The following is a 25401-nucleotide window of genomic DNA, read 5'->3' as shown; positions in this document are numbered from 1 at the left end:
GGGCCCAGTACTGACCCCTGAGGGACACCACTTGTCACCAGCCTCCAACTAGACTCAGCGCCGCTGATGACAACCCTCTGAGTTCTGCCATTCAGCCAGTTCTCTATCCACTTCACCGACCACTCATCCAGCCCACACTTCCTCAGCTTCCCCAGGAGGATATCATGGGAGACTGTGTCGAAAGCCTTGCTGAAGTCAAGGTAGATAACATCCACGGCTCTCCCTTCGTCTACCCAGCCAGTCATGTCATCATAGAAAGCTATCAGATTGGTCAGGCATGATTTCCCCTTGGTGAATCCATGCTGACTACTCCTGATAACCTTCTTTTCTTCCACTTGCTTGATGATGGCCTCCAGGATAAGCTGCTCCATCACCTTTCCCGGGATGGAGGTGAGGCTGACCGGCCTGTAGTTCCCTGGGTCCTCCTTCTTGCCCTTTTTGAAGATTGGAGTGACATTGGCCTTTCTCCAGTCCTCGGGCACCTCTCCAGTCCTCCAGGACCTCTCAAAGATGATGGAGAGTGGCTCAGCAATGACATCCGCCAGCTCCCTCAGCACTCGTGGGTGCATTCCGTCGGGGCCCATGGATTTGTGGACATCCAGATCGCTTAAGCGATCCCTCACACAGTCCTCCTCGACCAAGGGAAAGTCGTCCTCTCTGTAGGCTTCTTCTCTTACCTCCGGGGCCTGGGATTCCTGAGGGCCAGTCTTAGCACTGAAGACTGAAGCAAAGAAGGCATTCAGTAGCTCTGCCTTCTCCGCATCCTCCGTCACCAGGACACCCGCCTCATTCAGCAGCGGCCCCACGTTGTCCCTAGCCTTCCTTTTGCTGCTGATGTAGTTGAAGAAGCCCTTCTTGTTGTTTTTGACATCCCTTGCCAGCTTCAATTCCAGGTGAGCCTTGGCCTTCCTCGTCGCATCCCTGCTTGCTCTCACTACGTTTCTGTACTCTTCCCAAGTGGCCTGTCCCTCTTTCCACATGCCATGCACCTTTCTCTTCTGCCTGATCTCCGCTAGAAGCTCCTTGTTTAACCATGCAGGTCTCCTGCCTCCTTTGCTAAATTTCTTTCTCAGGGGGATGCATTGCTCCTGTGCATGGAAGAAGTGTTGTTTAAAAAGCGACCAGCACTCATGGACCCCCCTGCCTTCGAGAGCCCTGGCCCACGGGATTCCTCCCAGTAGCTCCTTGAAGAGGGCAAAGTCAGCCCTCCTGAGGTCCAGGGTTTTGATCCTGCTTATCGCCCTGCTTCCTCCATGCAGGATCCTGAACTCGACCATTTCATGGTCACTGCAGCCGAGTCTACCTCCAACCTTCACGTCCTCCACCAGTCCCTCCTTGTTTGTTAATACAAGGTCCAGCAGAGCGCCTTTCCTTGTTGGTTCCTCCACCACTTGCATCAGAAAGTTATCATCGATGCTCTGTAGGAACCTCCTGGATTGCGCCTGCCTAGCTGTATGGTCTTCCCAGCTGATGTCAGGGTGGTTGAAGTCCCCCATGAGAACCAGAGCCTGTGACTGTGAGGCTGCTTGCAGCTGCCTGTAGAAGGCTTCATCAACCTCCTCCTCCTGGTCAGGTGGCCTGTAGTATACACCCACCGTAATGTCACCCGTGTGAGCCTGTCCCTTAATTCTAACCCACAAGCTTTCAACTCCTTCTTCACTTGCCCCCAGGCCAAGCTCAATGCATTCCAGTTGCTCCCTCACATATAGAGCAACTCCCCCACCTCTCCTTGTTGACCTGTCTTTCCTAAAGAGTCTGTAGCCATCTATGACAGCATGCCAGTCATGCGAGTTGTCCCACCACGTTTCTGTGATGGCGACCAAGTCGTAGCCGTCCTGCTGTATAATGGCTTCCAGCTCCTCCTGTTTATTGGCCATACTACGTGCATTGGTGTAAACACACTTGAGCTGGGCTGTCAATCTCACCCCTGGCCTTGGCACTCCAAGCCTAGGTTCATCCCTAGTGAGCTGGGCAATATCCCCTTCCCCCTTCGAACCTAGTTTAAAGCCCTCTCAATGAGCCCCGCCAGCTCGTGTTGAAGAACATCATAGAAAACATCGTGTGTTGAAGAACATCATAGAAAATTTTACACTCAGAGCTGAACGTTTCCAAGTTTAATATTCTGATGTGCTTAAAGGGAGGAGTTCGCTAGTCCGGAATCCAAGTATGGTGCCAGTAAGTTGGGAGCTGACATTCACACTCTCAGAATCAATCTTCAGGAGCATATTTGCCCCATCCCTCTCTCCCTGCTGTCGTGCTACTTTAATGGTTGTTTTCAAAGCTTCACATTCTCTAGGATCTTCTGTTTCCATATGAACACACAGCTGCAGACATTCCCTGGGGCACTGTTGGACCAGGATCAGCTAGCTCCCAAAGCAGAGCTGGAGCTGAAACTGATTCTACAGCATGTTGGAGGGTTCATTGGCATTTTTGTGCACCTCCTCTGATAGCAGAACCCTATATATGACCTTATAGCTTAAATGGCGTGCAAAACCTCCTTTACCCCTATGAATTTCACCATGGGATATATTCGCTCAGGAGACTATCATTCTTTTATGTATATTCCGAGTGTTATTGTTGTGTTATTTAACACAGGGTCTCTAGCAGAATTCTTATTTTATACTGTGTCAAGCTGTTAGACTTTTAAAATTAATTCTAATCTATGAGAAGAACTGGAAGGCTGTTTTCAGTTTTTGAAGTGAATAAAAATCCTAATAAATGAACAGATTTCTAAATGTATTAGAAAAAGTTAGAACTACAAGGTTTTGTATGCTGGAAGATTCTAGCTTTTTTTATAGAATAGAGAAAAATGAAAAAATGCCTGTCAGCCTTTAAGCTTATTCTTAAAGGGTAGAAAATGCAGCAGGATTCTCTAGAGGGCCTGGAAATCTTAGTCTTTAAAGGGAAAGGGGAGTAAAAAAAGGGAAAAAAAAATCTATTAATCTGAAAATTGGACCTCAAGGGATATAGAATATGTGTCAGGAGACTCTTCTTTTAATACTTTATTGCACATAAAGACCGCTGATATTTTAAAATAGCTTGGCCAGCTCATTACAGTATGTTAGAGAGTATATTTGTTTTCTGCAACAATAAAATACTGTCTAAACACTGTCTTTTGGAGAGTGATTAACAGCCATTTTCTGATTTCTCTATAATGTTAATCACTAGGATGTGCATAAAAATTTTACCTCTAAGGATCTGGTTCTAAACTCATTGAAGTAAAAGAAGTACTTTCATCATTTTAAGATTAGTTTTCAGTCAGGCTGTAAATCATCATCCAAACAAAAACTACTTCATACTACAGTTATTTCTAAAGATACCTTTTCTCTGCTGTTATTCACCTATTGTGAAATAATCTGGTTATTCTTTTCCAGTTCCTGCCAAATAAGCTTCTGGGAAAAGATAAATTATCATGATTAGTGCGACTGGCATCCTGTTAGGTTCAGCAGGGAAAGGACAAGATTGTAGGAACTCATTTTCATTTGCATTTATATGTTGAGTATTAGAAATACGCACTTTTCACTAAGGTTGCATTTTTCAGCTGCAAATATATTTTTCTGTAGTTCTAAATCTGACCTATCTTATAAGTATAAATGACCTATTCCATCAACACTGGACCTTGCCTTACCTAATCTTTTATCCGAATCAGCCTTTCCTTGTGTGTGTTTGCATTCCACTAGCATGTGCAACTCGGAGACCCGCTGCATTGGGCCTCTACAAACATACCAAGGGTATGAAAAGACTGTTTAAAGTTATATGCTGTCCACAGTGTGGACCATAGGGAAAACCTGCTGTGCTAGAAAGTGTAAAAACTGCTTGAACCTTCATGCATTCAGTGTGTGCCCAGGCAGCAAAAAAAGCCTAACTAGAGGCTGGGCTGCATTTAATAAGACCCTAGACAGCGTGTTGAGGGGAGTGACCATTCCCCTCGAATCAACATCTGTGAGACCACATCTGGAGTTCTGTGTCTAGTTTTGGGCTTGCCAGTGTGCAGGAAAGACACGGAGGGAGTCCAGTGAGGGCCAGCAAGGTGGTCAGGGGCTGGAGCACTTGATGTATGAGGTGAGGCTGAGAGCTGGGCTTGCTCAACCTGGGAGAGAGCTCAGGAGGGACCTTGTTGCTGCCTACAGCTGCTAGATGGGAGACTGTACAGAAGATAAAGCCAAGCTCTTCTCAAAGGGGCACAGCAAAAGGGTGAGAGACAACAGACACATGCTGAAGCAAAGGGAGTTGTGGTGAGATGTTAGGAGACAAAATGTTCATGATGAGCATAATGAAACATTGGAACAGGCTGTCCAGAGATGTGGATTCTCCATCCTTGGAGATACTCAACTCGAACTGGACAGGGCCCGGTGTGACCTGATGTCACTCTGAATTTGGCCCAATTTGAGCAGTGGGTTGGGCAAGATGATTTCCAAAGGTCCCTTCCCACCTAAATTATTCTGTGATTCTATATGAATGCTCTTCTCAAATACGAAGATTCTGTGTCATATATCTTGTCAATGAAACACACTTCAAAGGAAGGAGAACATGGCTTTACGCACCTTTATATCCCCCCCCACCTCAGCTGTGATTTGCTTGAAGAGCTGGAGCGGTCCTGATAAAATTTCAACAAATTATTTAGTTGTGAGTAGTACTGAGGATCTGTTAGGACAGTTACACAAGTTTTAGGGGATTGTATTTTTCTACCCATACCAAAATACATTGTTAGCAGTAGTAACAAGAAAAGCTAAGAGTGGCTTTGTTTTTATTTAGAAATTTTGGGAAATGTAAAAGTAGCTTGTTTCTAAATAATGATGCCATGTATAAAATTCTAATATAGTTGTAATCATAAAATGCAAATTAAGACTAGGAGGAACAATTGTATATTTGCTCATTTTATGTGTGAGGAGATGGAGCTCTTCTTTTAGAGAAAAAACTTTTCCTCTGTAAGAAAATAAAAACATCAAATCCCAGCAGAGCTTCCTAATGAAGCTGGTCTTGAAACACAGTTCTTTTATCTGGAAAAGAAAACTGTCCCAGAATTTTAACTAAAAAATCTGCCATCTTAAAATGTGCCTTATTGGTTTCTCAGTGTGCCAAGGGTACTGTGAAACTTTTGTAAGTGCATCTTAATAATAATAATATAGATACAGGGATTTGCTAGCGGAAGGACAATTCCCTCTTGAGGCAGAGAAGCCAGCAGTGTCATTATCATCTTTTTTCGTGAAGGGATTGTTTAAAAAAATGTTACTAGCTTTTTTAAGATGTGGAATGTGTCAAATAACTGGTTTCTAGTGACTTAGTTCTATTGCAATAATTCCTGAAATTCCTTTTTCTCTTTTCCCAATAGAATACTATAAGGATTTTTTGCTCTCCTGGAGAGTTCTTTGTTGATTTACATGGATACATTGTTTTATAACACTCATGTGAAGTCATCAAAACAACTCAAATAAATAGTTCACTCACTAAGCAAGTGGCAGATGTCTAACTCGCTAAAGCTCCTGCAAAATGTTTAAAATTTAGGCTACGTAGAGCTGCTTAAAAGGAAAGGTGAAATTTATAGAAACACTGTAAGAGGCATAAAGGCACATTTGTTTTCAGGGGCACAGAGATCTTGAATATCCTTATCCATTCCCATTATATACATTTATTTCTTCCTGTGACCCACCACTAGGCATGCACTGTCACTAGATTTAAGATGAATAAACAGTAAATTCCTGTGGTTCTGAGGAGGGAGAGAAATAACGGGAGAGAGAATTTTGTGTCTTGGGAAGCTGGTATTATGGGGGCTTGAAGAGAGAGTGACACCATACTCTGTATTTGCCTGATCTTCACTTGCTTGCCCTGTCGTCTTCTTCACCTTTGTGGAATATGGCCAGTCTGTTTTCTGCTGCCCAGAGTCCCCTTTGGCACGTCTCTTCTTCAGTATATTCCCCTTTTGTTTCTACTAAACTGAATTTTGCATGCAGAAGATGAGGACAAAATGTCTGATTTTGCCTAGTACCCGTAACAGCCAACATCCTTTCTTAATGATGAACAACATGTTGAAGAAACACTAGATTCTAGCGCTTCTAGATTCTCTTTTTTTTTTTCATTAGTTGGGGCAAGTAATGGGAAGGGGTTTGTATGTTTATTTTTTGGTTTGTTCTGTTCCTTCACTACTGCAGGAATAAAATCACAAACATTCATATTAGCATACAAAAAAATTACAATGTAAATAGACAGAGTATTAATTTTTCAAGTTAACACATGCTGCAATGAAATCCTAGAAAATGACTGAGTACCCATCGAGTTTGAAATATGAAACCAATCCCATTAAAAGCAACAGGACTACATTTTCCTCAAGAATGACATTTAAGTATTTTTCTGAATCGAACTAGTGAATTCAGCTTTTCACACAATCAAGTGTTGAAGGAGGACTTAATTAAAAGAAAATTCTTTTTGTAATAAATGTAGGCCATTTCACATTACTCAAACCTCTCATCTGCCTCTGTTGCTGATACCATAAGCAAGGTGACAAATCAGTTCCCAAAACTCTGTTCTGCTGCTTTTGTGGACCATTGCTCTTATTATCATAGCTAAAACATCAATTTAACTTATCACCATGGCAATCCTAAAGTTTATGTGCTTTCTGCTTACATGAAAGATTTTTGTGTAGCCAAAGGTGAGTTTTATACACAGAGGTTTAGTCACCTCAGCCAGCTGCCAACTTTTTTCATGCTTCTGGACTTGTCAAATCCTCCAGCTGAATTGTTAAACACGGAATTCACACTGGGGTTCATGCAGTTCAGATATTGCAACCATCTACTCTGTTTGCTCAAGAAAAATTTTACTGTTAGCCACGAAAATGCAAGTAACTCAGTGGCTGCAGTTACGTGCTGTTCACAGAAGTACAGCTTAAGAAAAGATAATGCTTATCCATCTTTTGCTTGAGGGATTATTGTAATACCCCGAATCAAAAATAGTCAATAAAAGGTAGGAAGACCAGTCAGGGTGGCAAAATATGAGCTAAATTGATCCCTGAACCGGAAAAATATGTAAAGTTTACTGTTCATTTTTGTGTGGTTAAATAACTAGGCAAGAGCAGGGTATGACTATCCCAAATGTGCAGTGCTAATTTGTTAATAACTACTGGTATTAAGCTTTTTGCTGAAGTCAAATCTTAAAAACAGATCATAAATTTCTAAGAATTGTTCTTTGATCCAGACTATTACAGTGCAATGACAGTCTTCGGTAGAGTTCCTTTAAAACAAGAGTCCATTGAAGTTAGGTAACAAAATCAACACTGGAAAGATGCTGGAAAGCAAGAGAATTGAGAGTTGTAGTTGTTCAAGCATCTCACATATCTGGCCTTACTTGTTGATAAGAGGAATGTGAAATTTGTTTAAGAAGAAAAAATAAGGAATAATAAAAAAAACAAGTCTAGGCCTAATAAAATATCAAAGCAGAACAATCAAAGCATTGAAATAATTGTGACTGATTTCTAGGCATGAATTTTTTTTCTATATAAGCATAAAGGCTTAAAAAAATACAGATCATGTTCAAGGTTTTTGTAGCTGTATGTATATGCACTCTGATTTATTTCTGAGGAGATTGTAGTTGCCTAAAATTCAAGTATTCTAACTTGATTAACAACTTGACCAAGACTCAGCTAACTTATCTCCGAATTCAGTAGAAAGAAACTGGCACGTCTGTGATTTAGTCTGTCTGGTTCTGAAGTGGATGTCTACAGTAGGTGGGGCAAGTTGCTTCCTGGAAGGGGCTTGCTTCTCTCAATAAATGCTTGGTGACAAGCTCAGATTATAGATACCTACCTTCACTTGGTCTGGCTCATCCCTGCCTTTCTGGTGGGGCAGTTTTCTGCTGGAAAATATCTGTATAATGGAGCCAGCGCATTACATGGGGAATGCAGTGACTTTGTGATGTCCCCAGTCAGATTCCTGGCATAATCCTGTAAACCAAGCAGGTTTCCCGTAATGTGCAACAGCCAGTTCCCACCATTCATTAGCACAAAGAAGCCCCTGGATAGCCAGACCAAAGGCAGCAACGTTACTCTGTTTGGACACTGGAAAACTGCCTGATTTCTCTCTGTCTCTCATCTACCTGTCTCCTTTGTCACTCCTGAATACCACAGCCCCAAGCTTTCATTTGATTTTATTTTTGTATTAAAGAAACCCCCAAACCCCAAAACAAAACCGCAGAAAAACCATGTTCTAATATTACCCGTACTAAAATCTGTATTTCATGTTCAACGTGTCTCCTTTTTGATATCTTATCAGAACAGTTTGACACTTTGTTTCTCTGGAAAAAAATTTAATCAGCACTTACTTCTAATTACAGTAGAAGATGGTTTTAATTTTTGGGAAACAATGGTTCTGAGGTAACACAAAGATCCTTTATTTCACTTTCCCATTCAGAGAAATATCTTTTATACTTTTTGACCAAGTAGCAAGATAAAAGAAAAAAACAATAAACAGAAGGTGAATGTAAGCATTTCTCTGTTTGTGGGGAAGAATGAAGTCTTTTGGGCTACTGCGAGTTACCAGAGATGTCTTACTGCGTATGTCACAGAATCATTTGTTCAAACAGACAGCTTTGAAGGTGGCATGGTGTGGGACTAGATCTCAGGGTATATGTCCAACCTTTTGACATATGTTTGTCCATATGAATGGGACTGTTTTCCTTTGTGGTGTCTTATGAGTGTGTCTTGAATTCCTACTGTGCGTCGTGATCAGCACTGATAGCATTTTTAACTGTTCTTATAAATCCTTCTACCTCTTCATATGTGGCCCATATGGCATAATATTTCTGTGATGAAAACTAGTATATTTAGCACATTCCTATAATGACATTCAGATGTGGGATTCAGCTCTGACAAAGTGATTGTGTTTTGCAGAGAAGTAACCGTGCATCAGAACACATAAAAATTATTAGCTAGTTTGCTGGTAGTGTGATTTCAGGTAGGGCATACCTCCCCTTCCCCCGACCTATCATTAAAAATCTGTGATAAAGAGCAAGAATATAGATACTAAGGAATAAAATTAGATCTGTGGGTACTAGATGATAACTCTAAGAGTTTAACATCATTGTACTGTGAGTCAGTTAATAAAATCAACTGTCTCAGCCTTTTGTATTTTGTAAATATTTGTTGACTGAGTTGGAGGAAATAAAGTTAGTAAATTTGGTACTAATATACTAAAGAAGATCTCTCATGCAGATCGGTTCAAGTTAGATTAAAGTGCTTTGGAGACCGTGGAAGCTGAATTGGGGCTGAGCACAGCCAACTGGCCCTTCTGAGCGATGACTGTAAGGTGTGCTGTACCATGTTGGGCCTGATGTCATGAACTCAAAATTAGCAATTCTGCTTACCTACACTAAACTACTTGTTCCAGAGCTATACACACATGCAATAATAATCCACAACAGATATTGCTGATAGGATCAGTTTAGAGACAGAAGGGTCTGTGCGACATGATTTAGTGGGGTTTCATGCATTTAAATTATAATACTGATAAGGTGTTGTGGATGCAAAAAATTGCATGTTTATAAGTGGTTTCAGTCAGGACTCATTTCATTGATCTGAGTTGGGGGAAAAGTAGGTGAAATTGTCTCACGGGTCTTATGGTTATGGTTGAGAGAAGACAGGAAAGATGGATGAAATGTAGGTGGAGTGTAAAGGGTAGGAGGAACAGTGTAATTGTTGAGTTGGAAAAGTTTGCAAGACCGTTAGTTTGTCTCCTTTAAGACATAGTTGTATAAGGGTCCATATTAATAAAATGCAAAAATTCAGTGGAGAAAGATTTGTAAGACAAAAATGCTCTTGTTTTTTATCTAGATGAGTTTATGAAATTTTAATGTCAGCAATTTTCCCTCCCCCCTTCCCCTCTTCCTGCTAGACTGCAGAATTTTTTAGGTCAAACATCACTTGTCTTCTGAGAACAATCTCTAACAAGTATTTTTCTTTTAAACTTTCTAGATAAATGTGGTGAGATTGAGAAAAATCTTGCTTGTTGAAACTTCTGTTCAGTTATATTGGTTCATTTTGTGTATTAGTTTCTATATTTTATTAAGTTGTTTTCCCAATACTTCTCATCAAGGTAAGAATTAATATGTTTTGTTTAATTATGAGTATTTTTGTATGAATTTAATTGTTTTGTAAGTCTCTAATCATTAGAATGATTTATACATAAACCAGAATTGTCAGTGGAATCTAAGGAAATTGTGCACCTGACTTTTAATTTCCTTGGGTGCTTATTACCCAATTCCTTTGAAATGTGTTCATTAGACAATCTCAAAATCACATATCTTAATTAAAATAAAAGGACAGCCTTTGGAGACCTTTTAGTGTAGAATACAAAGCACATATTTTTTCTTATGAGAAAATTGGGATTTTTCACTGTAGGATTCACAGAAAATGTGTTCTCTTGACTTCTTGTTTCACAGTATGCCTGTTTCTGAAGTGCGTGGGCTATATGATCATTGTCAGACTTTGATGTAGGATTGATGTTCAGGGATGCTATTCAACAATATGTAGGATAAATGATTCTTCAGCCTGTTTGGAATGATGGATAAATAGCCATTTAGGTTACCATTTTCAACTTTCTCTCCTTCTACTGCCATTGCATAATGAGACTTTTTCACTGTAAATATCATTTCCAGCACAAAAAACATATAAATAGCAGATTTTTTTTTTTTTTTAGTACTGTCTCTGAAAGAAAAAGAATGAGCAGCAGGACTCATTTTCAGTTCCCTGTACATCAAAAGAATTGTAATGGATTGTTAAAAATATTGTGAAAACAAGCACTTTTTCACGATACTCATCAGAAAATTATGATCTTTTCCATTTAGTGTTTTGCTACTGATTCTTCTCCTTGGGGACATTCTGACTTCATTTCAGTCCATTTCTGTATTGTTTTTTTCCTTTCTTTTCCAAACTTATTTGAATTTTCCCCATTAGGCATGTACAGCATAGAGGATTCCAGTTCCTGCAAGAGTTATCCATGGCATACTGTTGGTGGGCAGCACCCTACAGTCTGTCTGTCTGCTGGTCAGGGAAAGAAAAAGAAAAAAACCTGGCTGGGAAGAGATTTATTGAAATAATGCAGAAATAACTGCTAAGCAGCAGAAAGATTAAGGTTAGAACTAGTGTTTGGTTCTTATTTTATGGTTTACACTGAAGTAAAGTAAGCTCAGATAGTAAAAGATGGGAATAACTACACAGCATTTTCTCAGAGCAATTTCCTTCTATTGTGTTTGATAAGAACTTTTTTTTTGAAGACTTTTATATGAAGTCAAGTGTCCACATCAAAGTGGAAAGCTACTTTTAATGAGAAATTCAGTGAGAAATGTAAAATTTAATGGACACAGTCTCAATTCTATCCCCTTTAATGCCAGCCTTCCAGGAAAGTACCCTGTTACAAGTAGCTTCTGAAATACTACCATGTGTTTTAATATTTGTTAATATTCAGTTCTCTCAATTAAATTATTTCATTGGTCTTATTTTCTAAAAATGCAGGCATTTATCTATGTCTGTCTATCTGTGTTTTGATGAGGAAATCCACGATGTGCGTGGAGAGTGATCCAGGTTAAAAACTGCAGCATTTTCAATACAGTAATTCTTAACATTGAAACCTCATTTTCTTAGATTGTTATGGTTTAATGCAAGAAACTTTATCACTTAAAAATAATCACCAAAAAAACCCCAGAACATTATTTAAAATGAAGCTCTCCATGATAGAGATCGGGTTAAATTTACACTCCTATCATTGCAGTTATGGGAAAGAAGTGAGTAGCATTTGTAAGCATATTAACTGAATTTCAATTTACAATTCAGAGCAAACCCAGTACTTTGGAATTGTTTGTGAAAACACAGAATTTTTTTTGTTGTTGTCTTGTTATTTTAATAAGGGAGTGGAAGAGGTAAGAACAAAAGAGAAACAAATACGTTATATAACAAGACTGTGTGTACGGCATTTTCCAGGACAAGGGAAAGAAAAAAAGGTGTTCCCAGATATTTTTTATTTGCTTTTACAGATTGTATGTTACTGACCGTATTATCTACAAAAAGGAAACAAAATGTATTAATTCAGAACATGCTTGACATTTTGCTGGTTTGCAAACCCACTTTCTCTGAAAAATTAGGATTATAATGTCTAAGAAATCATACATTTAATTTTATCACCCAGATGAAGAAATTTTCATTATCATCTTCATCCTTTCTGCAGTATTCTCATTTACCTTTGATACCTGTCAGTTTTGGTCACCCATGTACTATGGAGATTTGCTACATTATTTCTTAGGGAAGAAGCTTGTAAACTGTGCAGACAGGGATCCTGTCTTTGTATCTCTTTACAAATTATTTAGACACTGTTGATTCTATTGAAAAAAAAAACCACAATATGCTTTACTTGTTTTGGTCGTATTTCAGCTGCAGTACAAATTCCTAGCATATCTCACTGAGCAATGACAAAATCGTTTGTAATTCTTATTCTTAGAGACAAAATTTGGACAGATCATAACAAAAGAGATTGTATGTCTCTTGCTACTGAAATGTTAGACATGTTATCTCAGATTTCCAAACCATTTAACCATTTGGCCATCAAAGAGCAGACTGTTACTTGTTTTGGCATTAACGTACTTCCAACAGTTACTTTGGAGCACAGTTTCAAAATGTCAACAAACGTGCACAATGCATTGTCATTATGTCCCTTTCAGGAATAAGAACTGCAGAAAGATTTCTTGAACTCAGGTCTTGTGTCTTTGCATCAGTGGGAACTAAAAATACGCTTTTTAAAATTTGGTTATAAGGTATGTTTCCCAAAGTATTGCATGGGGTTCACAAGATTTTTTTAAGTGTCAATAAATTGCAAAATCATATGTAGGCATTATGTGAGAAGAATGCTCAGGGTAAATTCAATCAAGAATGAAATGTTATTACATGCAAACACCTCCTGGGCTTGTGCAGAGGTAATGGAGCATAGGAAACAGATAAAGTAACGGCCAAGAGAAGAAGAAGATAGGTGACTTACCTTACAACTTAGTTTAATAAAGCTCTCAACATACACGGTTGATATAATGTGTTGTTTTCTCTCCATCCAAATCATCTTAGTTTTTATTCCGTGCATTTTGTAGACTGTAATTTGGTGATAAAGGTTTCTTTGCACAGTTCAGGAGTGATGAACAGGAATAAAAAGTCAGTTCGTAAGAGGATATGCAAGTCTTTCCCAGTACACATGTCTATTTGAGTGGGTCAGAATGAAAGTCATATTTTGCTTCTAAGAAATGGCACTAAGGATGAAGTACTGAATATTTTTGGAGAATAAATATGAAACAGTTGATTTTAAAGCAGCTTGTGTAAGAGCCAAGTGAAAAGACCTATTTTTCAGCCTTTCCTTAATTGTTACAAGCTTATTACTAGTTTGAAACACACTTTATGAAATCTGTAATTCTTGAAGTTTGTCATGTGCGTCATCATTAGATTCAGTCGTTTTGATCTGTGTTGTAATTTGCCAAGCCACACTGCCTGAGTGAGGAGCAGATTTGTATTGTGCTGCCTGAGAAGGGCTGCAGCTGTAACATGATTCAAGGAGTTAGGACGTGGTCTCTGTTTCCCCCTTCCTTGCTCCAGTTGGGAGCAATCTGTGCAGGCACGGAGAAGTTATGCTCTTTTACTCCCTAGAGGGAGATGCAATTGGAGTCTCAGATGAACCGTTCATGTTGCCTCAACCTTGTCAAATTTTTCAGACTTTCTCATTTCAGTGGAAAATTATGATGACTAAATAATTGGAATATGATGCAGACATGGACAGCATTTTAATAAGTATCATGTTTACTATTTTTTTATGCATTGATTTAGAAAAAAAGTCAAGTGTTTGGAGACTTTTCTTATCAGAAGCTAGAAAAGATATTATATATTAGTAATGTAAACAATATATTATGCCAACATGGTAACAAATCAAACCCTTTTCCTGTTTACTACTGAAAGAGGAACTGTTTATAACACTACAGATTTCCCTATAATTTAGAAAAAGAATGAAACGTCTTGCATAGGATTTGGCATGAATTTGGATGAGGACAAGATTGCTTTTAACAAATATTTTTGGTCTCACATAACTCTGTATTTGCCAGAGACCTCTCAATGTTTTAGGTTGCAGAAGTGTTTTATAGACCTACAACAAATAAAAGAATAACTAGATTTATAAATGGGAATAAACTGCGTGTCACCACACTTGAGAGCATAAGAAATGCCTTACTGGGTCAAACTAGTGTTCTGTCTAGCCCAGCAAAGTGTCTCTGGTGGTGACGTTAGGACAGGCTGGGCAGGGAGAATGTATTGGCCTGGCTTCTTTCTGCAGACTGTTCCCCTCCCACTGCCCCCACCCCTAGCATCCATAGCTGTTGGACTGGGGAGATCAGGAGACACATTACTGCCTCTTCCCTGTAGCATCTCTTTTTCAGCATATTGTCCATGAAGTTGTCTAATCCCTCTCTGAAACTGCTGATGCTCTCGGCCCTCACATCCTCCTGTGGCAGCAAGCTCTAGATACTCACTACCTGCTATGAAAAGAAATAATTTCTTTTACCTGTTTTAAACCAGTTTCCACTACAAGAATGCAGCATACTCCTACCCACTTTTTTCTGTCTTTCAACCAAATACATATTCAGGAGAGAACCATTCTTTTTATGTAACATTGCAGGTTTCTTAAAACTCTTTTCTGAAGGACTTTATAAAACATATTTTATAAGTGTATGTGTCCTACCTGAACCAAATCATCCTTTTCTGCATGCTTGTTGACTTCTTTAAAGAAGCCCAGGACTCCCTTTAACAAAACGCTACGGCAGATCTTTCCAAGCAAATGACAGATGTTGTTGATTTTATTCCTCAGAGTGGTTTCACTAACTTCTAACGTATGAAGAAGGCAGGCATATAGGCCAGCAGTTGCTAGGATCTGGGAGCCCAGTTTCAGAATCAGAATGCTACATCAGTGTGATTGAAGCCTCGCACTGCCGTCATATCTCCGGCCATCACAGCCTCTCTGATCTCCCTCTTCATAGGCAGTTTGTGTAACTCCTGGTTACACACTCTTTTTCTTCAGACCTGGAATGTAAATCCTGGGTTAGTTATTGAGGTCAGGTAGTTAATTTTATTTTCTTTTTAAGTACTTTTTAATATGTAGTAGTATCCAAACACCCACACATAGCCTTTCTTTCCTGTATAATTGCATCCATATAGTACAGTCCACACCTAGCTATCATTCTGCCAGCAAACTTCTGAGAAATATGTCAGTTACAGTAAAACAAGCTCTTTATATCTTAGCTAAGAAATTAAGGCCAGCAACTTTCAGTAGAATTAAAAATAGAGAAAAGGAAGTATTACCCTTCCATTTTGCACTGTCATTCCATAAAACATATCATACTACAAGAAAATGCAATGACAAAGAGAGGCCAGTTTCAATAGCAGTAAGCTAACTCAGGGGAAGAAATTGTTTAGGAAGTGTTGTTCTTGTTATAGTCAGTCAGTCAGTCTGTAGGTAATGTTTTTATTTCTTCTTTTTGTTTTGTTTTTCTCCGTTGTTATCAAGTAATCAAAATAAAAATTAAGATGTATTAGCTATAGGAAATGCACATAATCAGATTTTTATGCAAACCAACATTTAAAGTTCTGTGAAAAATGACACTATACATTAGCATAGGGTTCTGTCTTATTCTCCATGCTGCATTTTATAGAGGTTGTTTTTTTTTTCCACAAAGGAATGATAGGTATAATAAATAGGGCTTGAAGGAGATTTGAAAGGCTGGGTAGTCAAGATTTTTGCCTCAGGCAGGATCAACTAGACTTAAATAATTTCTGACCAATTTCTTTCTAACCTGCTCTTTAAGTCAAGATTGTTTTTTTGTACCTTTGCAGAACTTTTTTTCCACTGCTTTGCAGTGCTTGCAGTTCAGAATTTTCTGCAACCTTTATATCCCCTGCTGCAATTTCAGCTAATTATGTCACCACAATGGAAAATGAGAACAGTTTACTCTCTCTTGACAATAACTTCATATATATGAAGGCTGATACTTCTGTTCAATCTTCTCTATACTGAAAAAACCTGCTTTTTAATATTTCTACCCTTGTTTCTAGGCTTCTGACCATCTGTCCAGTCATTTGCAACCCATTCCTATTTTCATCTGGTTTATTCTGCTAGTTATTTTAGTGCTTTGCACTTACTGAATTGAATTCTCCATTTTTTTGAGACCACTTTGAATTACAGAATCACTCAGAATCACAGAATGGTAGGGGTTGGAAGGGACCTCTGTGGATCATCTAGTCCAACCCTCCTGCCAAAGCAGGGTCATCTACAGCAGGCTGCACAGGACCTTGTCCACGCGGGTCTTGAATATCTCCAGAGAAGGAGACTCCACAACCTCCCTGGGCAGCCTGTTCCAGTGCTCCGTCACCTTCAGAGGGAAGAAGTTCTTCCTCATGTTCAAACGGAACTTCCTGTGCCTCAATTTGTGCCCATTGCCCCTTGTCCTGTTGCTGGGCACCACTGAAAAGAGTCTGGCCCCATCCTCCTGACACCCACCCTTAAGATATTTGTAAGCGTTTAGAAGATCCCCTCGCAGCCTTCTTTTCTTCAGGCTGAACAAACCCACTTCCCTTGGCTCAGCCGTGTGTTCCTCTTCTCAAGTGCTTGCTGCTGGTTGGGTTTTGCATCATTGTGAATGTAAAAAATCTACCCTCTATTCCATCAACCCAGCAATTAATGAAAATAGTGATTGATAGTAGCCATAATGTAAATGTGTATGTAGTTTCACTTGATATTACCTTCCCATAAAGTATCTTCCCATTTTGGTTTTCTGTCAGTTTAATTTCTATTTAAATCAAAATTTCGTAGCTTGCTTGTGGCAACGTCGCATGGGCAGTATCAGAAGCCTTGCTAAGGGCACAAGGCACAACTTTTACTTGAATCATATGTTCTAGAACAGAGCTCAGAATAAGTCACCTGCAATTTCCTGGGTAGTTTTCTATCTCTCTTTCAAAAGTGAATTATATTCATCTGTTGCAGGTTCTCAAATGTAATTACTGATGCTTATGAGATTGCTTGAGCAAGTTCCCAAGTGTTATAGCTGAAATTCATGAGCTGTCACATCACAATTCATATTGAGCTAGATAAGAACGGTGTCATACCAATAACAAAATTAGCACTGTATGTTTATTGTCTTTCACACAGAGACCTTCTGCCTTGAAGCTGTTAGCATAAGGATTAGTGCTAGAACAAACTTTTTTTCAGAATATCACTTGAAGTTTCAGTGACTGTTCTATTCAATTTGGGAAAAATGTTGTGACATAATAAGATTACAAACTTTAGAACATCTGCAAAAATAATCTCCATCTTATTATAGTGTTGCAGAACAGATATGAGCAACAGGTTTGAAACTCTTGTCACCAATAGTGGGGATAACAAACACAGTGGATAATTGTACAAAAAGCTGTTTAGACTCTCTGTGGTGAGTTGTATTCCTTATCTGAATATTGTCTACTGTTTCACAGTACCTGTATATATATGTGTGTGTGAGCATTTGTGTATACATCTATACATTTCAGGATACTTCCACCCCTGGTAGAAGATATAGTGAAGACAGAAGACAAACAACAACAGCAAAAATCATCAGGTAGCTAGAAGGATTGGTGACAGCAAATTCTGAGCAATAGCATGGCTAAGCAGTGACTTCAAGGCTGAAATAGTGAACGTATATTTGAAAAGATCCTTCCAATAGGAATAGTAGGAAATACGTGCAAGATTAAATTATGGACAAGTAATACAGGCATCCTCAGGCTGCTGCATGAAGTTGATCCAAATTTGCTGTGCTTTAAAAAATATATATATATGGAATATGCAACAATGAAGACTTAACTCTGACCTTGTTCTCTCTCATGCACATATGTGCATACACAGATGCTAGTAGCACTGCAATATTGTGGAGGTGCTGTGACTACAGATAGGCTCGTTGCAGCTGTTTTAAATGAGATAAAGCTGGGGAGCAGGCGCAGGAACGGGTAAGTGGTTCTGCATTCAGTCAGTTGAGGCTCATCAGGTCTCATTAACTCGGGCTGTTCCTGAAAGGCACTGTACTGCTGAGCTGGCCCCAGAAGTTGCACAACGGTGTTCACACAGTGCTCTGTGTGCATTAGTTAAGTCTATCTGACCTAAGCTAGCTCTTTACTGAATCAGCTGTAGTGCCTCTGCCCTATGTTGTATTTAATCCAGAACTGAGGTTAAGTCATCTGTCGGTAATTGAAGATTGACTGTCTTTCTGGAGTGCACAGCTCAAGTATCCGTTAGCTCCTCTCTTGCATATCGCTGCTTCACCTCTTCCCTCTCATGCCCCTAACCTGCTGTTCACTTTCATTCCTGTTTCCGCATCCTTCCTGCACTTGCCTTCATGCACTTGTGCTTGTGCTCAGCCTGAAGCATTTGCCTTTCTCAAACGGGTGAGCTGGTGGATGCGGTGCAGCTGCACCCGAGCAGTTGTGGAGGAAGGAAGCAGCGTGGGTGCAGCTGGCCAGGATCTATTGTTCGCTTTTCCAGGGAAAGTACGTGCAGCTTGCAGTGGTACGCCGGAGTCTGGGCACCTTACAATAACCTCTTGGGTTAATGCTGCTGTGGCAGTTGCTGATTTTCTTTGTTCAGTAAGAGTAACGAGTATGATTGTGCTTTGTGGCTTTTTAGGGTTTGAGTGATTGTTGATCTGTGGATAGAGCTTCAGTTTGGAGGTAGTTCAATTAGCATGCCCTCAGCTAGAAAGTCTGTGGTATTGTGTGCAAGTATTGAAATATCTCTTAATGTATCTCTTCTGTGACTTCAGTTGCTTATGGTAGGGAACAGTCCTCCAAGAGAGTAACTGATATGATCAGATTTCCATGCGCAATGTCTCTTATGCTGTGGAAGACAGTTTGAAACATTTTCCTTTGATCTACAGTGACATTAGAAAACAATAAACCATGAAGCCTCAAGAGAACTACCTTGGCATACCTGGTGAATCTGTTATAATTATTTTTATCTCTTAATGCCTGCACATCTGCAGCAGTGAGTAATTGAAGTTTGAAAGGACGCTGAAATTTTACAGACTGATGAAGGTCTTTGCAGATTTTCAGAACTACATTTCAGTTTTGGAGTTTTTTGTTTTGTAGAAACATAGGGGTTATACTCAAAAAAGTTAAAATGTTCTTATTTACATGGTAAATACAAACTAAGAAAAAATTATTTCACAGCAGTTATTGCACTGGCAAGAACCTTTTTTAAAAAAGAAGAAATTCTGACCATGTCTTGTCTATTACCACAGTCTTAATAATGTCCTATACTGCTGCTATTGGTGCTGCACTTCGGTGTTCTATCTCAGCATCACCCAAATCAAAATGACAAATGTGTAACTTCAGGCACCAGTACCTCAACAGCTTTGGTCCTCTGTGCCTCATGTACCCATCTTCAGTAAAGCAGCCCAGCCATTTTACATTTCAATTTCCAGCTTGCTCTTGTTGCTTTTTGTTACAGCTGTGTCCCTGTTACTTTTGTCCTCTGACATAGGCATAGCTCCTAAACTTGTCAGTGCTTCGAAGTTTTGTTTTTAACCAGAATATATTATGCTGTCATGGATAAATAAACTGATGTTGCTTTTAGCTGGTTCATCAGGACTAAGAGATAATGGCATCTGTTCTGTCTTATGTGCAATATTTCTCTTTTATTTCTTGGCGCAGTTGTTTATGCCTGTTTTTATGATCCTCAGCCTATGTTTCTAGAGAGTTCTTCAAATCCCTTGGACAATGGCTACAATTTATGTCTTTGCATTTTCTAATGCTTGGAGTGAAGGTATTTAGAAGGGTACTCCGGAGGGATAAAGTAGAAGCAACAGAATGAGTAGCTTCTTAAACTTGGTTTTCTTTTGTTGATAATTAATAGCTAACAAAAAATTTGTTTGCCTTCAAATGTAGCTCTCAAGAAAAAGAAATTTAACCTTTTTTCTCTGGTGAAAAAAGCTAGTGGAAAGAAGTGTATCTGTGTGTGTGTATGTGATAATTTTCAAGAGACAAGAAGGAATAAGTTCAGAAAGTTGAATAACGAGAATTTGCCAAGATAGAGAAGTTTTTCAGCAGCATAAACTATGAAATACCTCCCAGTTTTGCAGGCTGGTATTTGCAAAAAGCCAGTGACCTCAGTCTGGAGTCCTTCCAGGATTTAGCTCTTGAAGAACTGCTTGTCACAATCTAGCAATACTCTCATTTCCATAGGGAGATACAAATCATTAATTTTTAAAAATGTAACACATTTGGAAGCTCTTGTTTCCACCTCCCAATATGGCCTTTCAATTGAACTGACTTTGTTATGGTAACAGGGAGGGGGAGAGCAGGAGACAGAGCCCAGATGCATCTTAACAGCCTCGTGGTTAATTTGGGTTCTCTACTCCCGGAGAACTGACTGAATCAATCCATAGCTTACCCTCTATGTGATATGACATTTTCTTTCACCTTACTAATTTAGTGAGTAAAAAGTGAAAATATCACAGATCAGACAAAGTAAAATTTTCAGATATGTTAAATCTGAAAATGATTATTCCAGAATTTTGTATAAAACTCTGTACTGTGCTTCATGTCAAGTTGTGTGTCAATGCTGATAAGATGTAGAAATACCTTAATGGCATTGGAAAAGTTAATAATCAGTGAAAAGCTGAAAATCAAGTTGGATTAAGTGGTGAAGATTAAGATTTTTTACTAGCGAGATGTTAGGAGCTAGTGCCATAAGCCCTTGGGTTTAGGAACGGAGGTTTGTGAATTATAAAAAAAAAAGTTACCTCTCAAGTTGAAAAACAGCACTATAAAAATGGATGATATACATTCACCAAATCTTCAGTTATTTTTCAGCCATGACTGACACCGTTATGAAACTGCATGTAGTGAATTTCTGAATATGGTCAGAATTTTTAATGCAAAGCAACATATAATACAGTCTGTTCTTTAGCTAAAGCCCACCTTGTGGAGTGCAAGGGAGACTGAGTATATGAGAACAGCCTAGCAAAAAGCTGGAGACAAGCTTATTTCATTCTCGAATTGTGGAAGTACTTTGTCTACAAAATGTTCCTATTTGACAAAACTTAACAGGAACTAAGTTATACTGGAAGTGACAGTTTTACAGTCATTTTCATTCTTTTGTCCCAGGAAAAATTTGAGTGGCTAAAACCCAAGTTCTGTTTCTCTAAAGGAAGGGAATTACAGCAACAAAACAATATTCTGCAGTGCACAGAAAATATTTTGTGTGGAAAAATGTCAGTATTTCAAAATTACTTTAAAAAGATGATATAGAGAAGGATATTTTAATTTTGACTTTTAATGATGGAGTTTATTCTAAGGTTATTTTCATTTTGCCAGGAACATTTATTATATTCGTGAGTTGGTTCTAATAGCATCGCAAGAAATTTTTCTCCTCTGTTTCAGCCAGACTGCAACACTCAAGCTCATTGCCCCTCAGGCCTCAGTTACTCCTCAGTTACAGAACAGAAATCAAAGGAAGGCCATTAATTTCAAAATTTATTTTCCTTGGATTCCATCTTTGTTGTTGTGAAGACCCACTGCAAAATCAGTATCTATATCTATATATACTTATATATAGCCATGTGCATGTATACATAAATACACATAAAAGCTAATTATTATTTCCTGCTTTGATTATAGTAGTGTCATTCAACTTTATCAGTCATTCTTTCTTTTCTATTTGTATCAGATATATTTTTGAAACTGTCATTCAGATAACAAAAATGTATTTTCTGAAAAAGAAAAATGCTAATTTTTCTTCCACTGAAGTAGAATTGTGTGGCTCCTCTGCAAGCTACTAGTCAATGTCTGCACCTTCTGCCTCAAGCAGTGGTTACAGATGAAATACATTACTTGTTCATAGTAAGAGTTCCCCTTGTCTGAACAAGAAATAGCTCCAGTTTTATGCTTAACTTTATGCTTAAACACTGCTCTCAGTCAGAAATTGATTAGATATATTTAAATTACATTTTAGCTGTGTGAGGGAGTGGGAACGAAGTAGGACTGATACTGATTTGAGGAAATAGGTGCTGAAAATTCATCTCTCATAAGCTGGCATTATAGACGAGTTAAAATTCAATTCAAAATGTATCTTTAATTTCTCATAGATTTGTAGATTTCAAGGTCAGAAAGAACTGATATGATCATGTACTATTTATGAAACTATTCCATAGGATTTTACATAGGGATTCCTCTTCCTGCTCTTCAAAATTATGTCTGACTAGCTATTAAAATAGTAATAATGTGATCTTGATTTACACAATTCTATTAACTAAGAATCTCTTATATTCTTTAGTCATATGCTCTGGTATTTAAATGGACTTACTACTAAGAATTTACATCTTTTCTGTTTGAGCTTTTCTGTCTTCAATATCTAGCCAGTATGCCTTTTCAGCTCCATTGTTTCCATAATTAATAGTTACAGTATTACCGGAGAATTGTCTTCAGTGGCCTTCAGCATGAGCAAATTTACCCTCTGGAGGAAGCTGTCATGACCAAGGGATGGCACCTTAAACTCACAGAAAAGTCTAAAATGAGGCAGAATTGCCTCCCAGCCTTGACACCACTGCCCAGCTCTGCTGGCACTCAGCTCTACAACAGTGCCGTTTGCTGTGCTCCTTCAGTTTGGCTTCTGCCTGTGAATAGCTCTTCCAACCTGCTCTGCAGAAATTTAAAATCCAGTGTCCATCTTGAGAGTAAGCCCTCCTTCACCAGCCTCCACTGAATATGTGCTTTAATCTGCCAGGTGTTCTGCATCAGCTATCGAAAGGGCATTCACTGGAAATGCAGGAGGAAGAGCCGCTGCCTTTTTCTTTTCCTTCATACATTTCCTAGCGGATAAGGCATCTATCCAGGCAGTGAGTCACCTGCTTTCAGTGTCTTTCTTATCTGCCTCTTTTCAGAAATGTCCCTTGCACCAGGCTGTTCTGGTCAGTGTTAGTCTGTGCCTCTGCTGTTGAATTGGCACCATTGCTCAGGAACGGGTTGAGGAGTGCCAGGATAGGAAACAGAAAGGAAGGGCCCGGCCCTTGTCACCAGGACACCCATCACCTGCAACAAGATGAGGAGTGCTTGTGTATTTCTGCTATTCACACAGTGGCTAGGCATCTTTCCACACAGCCTACGCATGGCTGAGTTCCCTCCTGAGGCATCTACTCTCCACCTGCTTTTCACACTATAAAATAACTGGGGGACCTAACTCAGCTACAGCTCCCACTTTAGCTACATGTAGTGATGCTGAAGTGTGCAGCACTTGCATCTGTTTCTCAACCTAACCGTAGCTTCTTACATCATGAAGGGCAAATTATGGTTTTTGAGCGTTAAATACAGTATTTTTGAAAGACTGTTGTCTCTGTAACACTACCAAGACAAGATGATATTAATAATTTACTAACTGTTGCTGGCAATTGAGAACTTCAGTTTTCCCCTTTGAAATTAGTTATAACTAATTCTTTCCCAGTCCAAACTTTTAATAACACATTTTTACTGTACACCACTCTTTTGTCTTCATAATCCCCACTATCTTTTAAATGAATTGTTTTTGCTGGACTTGCAATATCCACGTTATATACATTTGCTTCCTTCCTTCACTGTTAATGAAATATGAACAACATCAGAATTTTTCAGGTTTCTACCTTTACCTTCTGTGTTATTTCTGGCCTTAATTAAGTACACAGTTAAGGAAATATGGGGGAATAAAAACTAGAAGTAAAACAAACAAACTTTATTAAGTACACAGTTAAGGAAATATGGGGGAATAAAAACTAGAAGTAAAACAAATAAACAAGCACAACAAAGCAAAAAAAATGAAAACAAAAACGAAAGGGAGAACTATAGCTTTAGGAGTAAAACCTTCCTGAATATACCAAAAAGGTTTAGGTACCCGAACTAGGCTTGTTACTTTGTATGGTTCTCGACTTTCAGAATGACACTGAGATATGAATAAAGATAAGCATCCAAGTTACTAGATTTGGACAAAAGTTATTCCAACATTTCTTATCAGATACAGTAGATAAGAAACATCTTCCCTGCCCGCCCTCTGTACACACACACAGAGCTAAATAATATTAAATTCACTGTAAGAAACAATTGGTGTAACAGCTTTTGTTTTCTTTTCCGAAAGCAAACCCGAACAAACCAGATGAAATGCTCTTTCTTCATTGTACCTTATTCTTGAGAAAAACTTCTAGTGTTGCAAGGTACTAAAGAAAAACTTATCTGGCAAATGGTGTTGTGCCTATCCATTTTATTCTTCTTAGTTGTTATTTACTTGCTATAACTGGAGAAAACTTCCGGTAAAAGTAATCAAGGATTTCCAGAGGCTCTAGCAGAAACTGAGGATGTCATTCTGTGGTTTTTTTCAGAGCATAAAATTGATTCAGGCTAAACTTTTCCCAATAAAATTATATAATTAGGGGAGCATCTTTAGTCAAGCTGTTAGCTTTCCTTCTCCATGAAAATGTTAGTTATTTTCTTAAATTTTTAAAAAAGATAACTAAAAAATACCTGCTTATTTGCTTATATTAATAACATATTATGTCTACTCAAGGCTATTTTATGCAAGGTAAACATATCTTCTGTTTAAAAACTTGACACGGTAAAGAACCTGTAACTTTGCTTTTGAAGTGCTTTGACAAGTACATTTTTCACTGGATCAGTCTCAGATGAAAGGAATTCACTACCACCACCATCTCAAGAAACAATAAAGAAAAAACTATACTTGCAGCTTTCAGAAACAGAACGGCTGTCCTCAGTTTTCTTGGTAATACACATTTGTAAGTGCAGTGGAAAAATCCTTAGTCAGAAAACCATTTGCTAGCTAGGAGAAATAAAATAGCAAATTTTGCAAATTCACCTTCCACAAATAGTAGCTATGTGCTGAGACACTTTGGTTCTGCTGACTAATGTAGAAAGTGGGGAAGCTCTGTAGCTCCTAACATTGGTTTCCATCCATTAAGTTATTTACTGTGATTGCCCGAAAGGTCATAAGATACCCTGGAATAATTTTGCCTGATTGTTTTGGTGCTTGTACGTTATTGCAAAGAAAAGTGGTATTGAACAGCCACATTGTGTGGAGGCAAAAGGCTGTTGTTTCGTACACAATTCACGTATACTCAGATTTACTCTTAGAGCTGTAATGCTGTTTCAGTCTGGAGTTCTTACAAGTGATTTATCAGTGTGTTCCTCGAGTTGAATGGATCTCATTATAGCCAAACACCCGAATCTTTGCGTGTTGTTCCACTTGTTACAGATATATCTTTTGCTTTATTCCTTTTTTCTGGCAATGGCTGTAGTAGAGTTGATTCCTTTTATCTCAAACCGATTCATTCACAAACCATGTTAAGCTG

At 38.6% G+C, this 25401-nt stretch overlaps 1 protein-coding gene across 19 annotated transcripts in view; it reads left to right on the top strand.

Annotated features, from left to right (window-relative positions):
* DMD (dystrophin) overlaps window positions 1-25401 on the top strand; it is a 1341705-nt gene that overhangs the window by 988807 nt on the left and 327497 nt on the right. The window lies entirely within an intron of this gene.

Source organism: Opisthocomus hoazin, chromosome 1 (genome assembly GCF_030867145.1).
Source record: "Opisthocomus hoazin isolate bOpiHoa1 chromosome 1, bOpiHoa1.hap1, whole genome shotgun sequence".
Lineage (NCBI taxonomy): Eukaryota > Metazoa > Chordata > Aves > Opisthocomiformes > Opisthocomidae > Opisthocomus > Opisthocomus hoazin.
The sequence above is the reverse complement of the archived record's forward strand: the minus strand, read 5'-3'. Positions and strand labels throughout refer to the sequence as shown.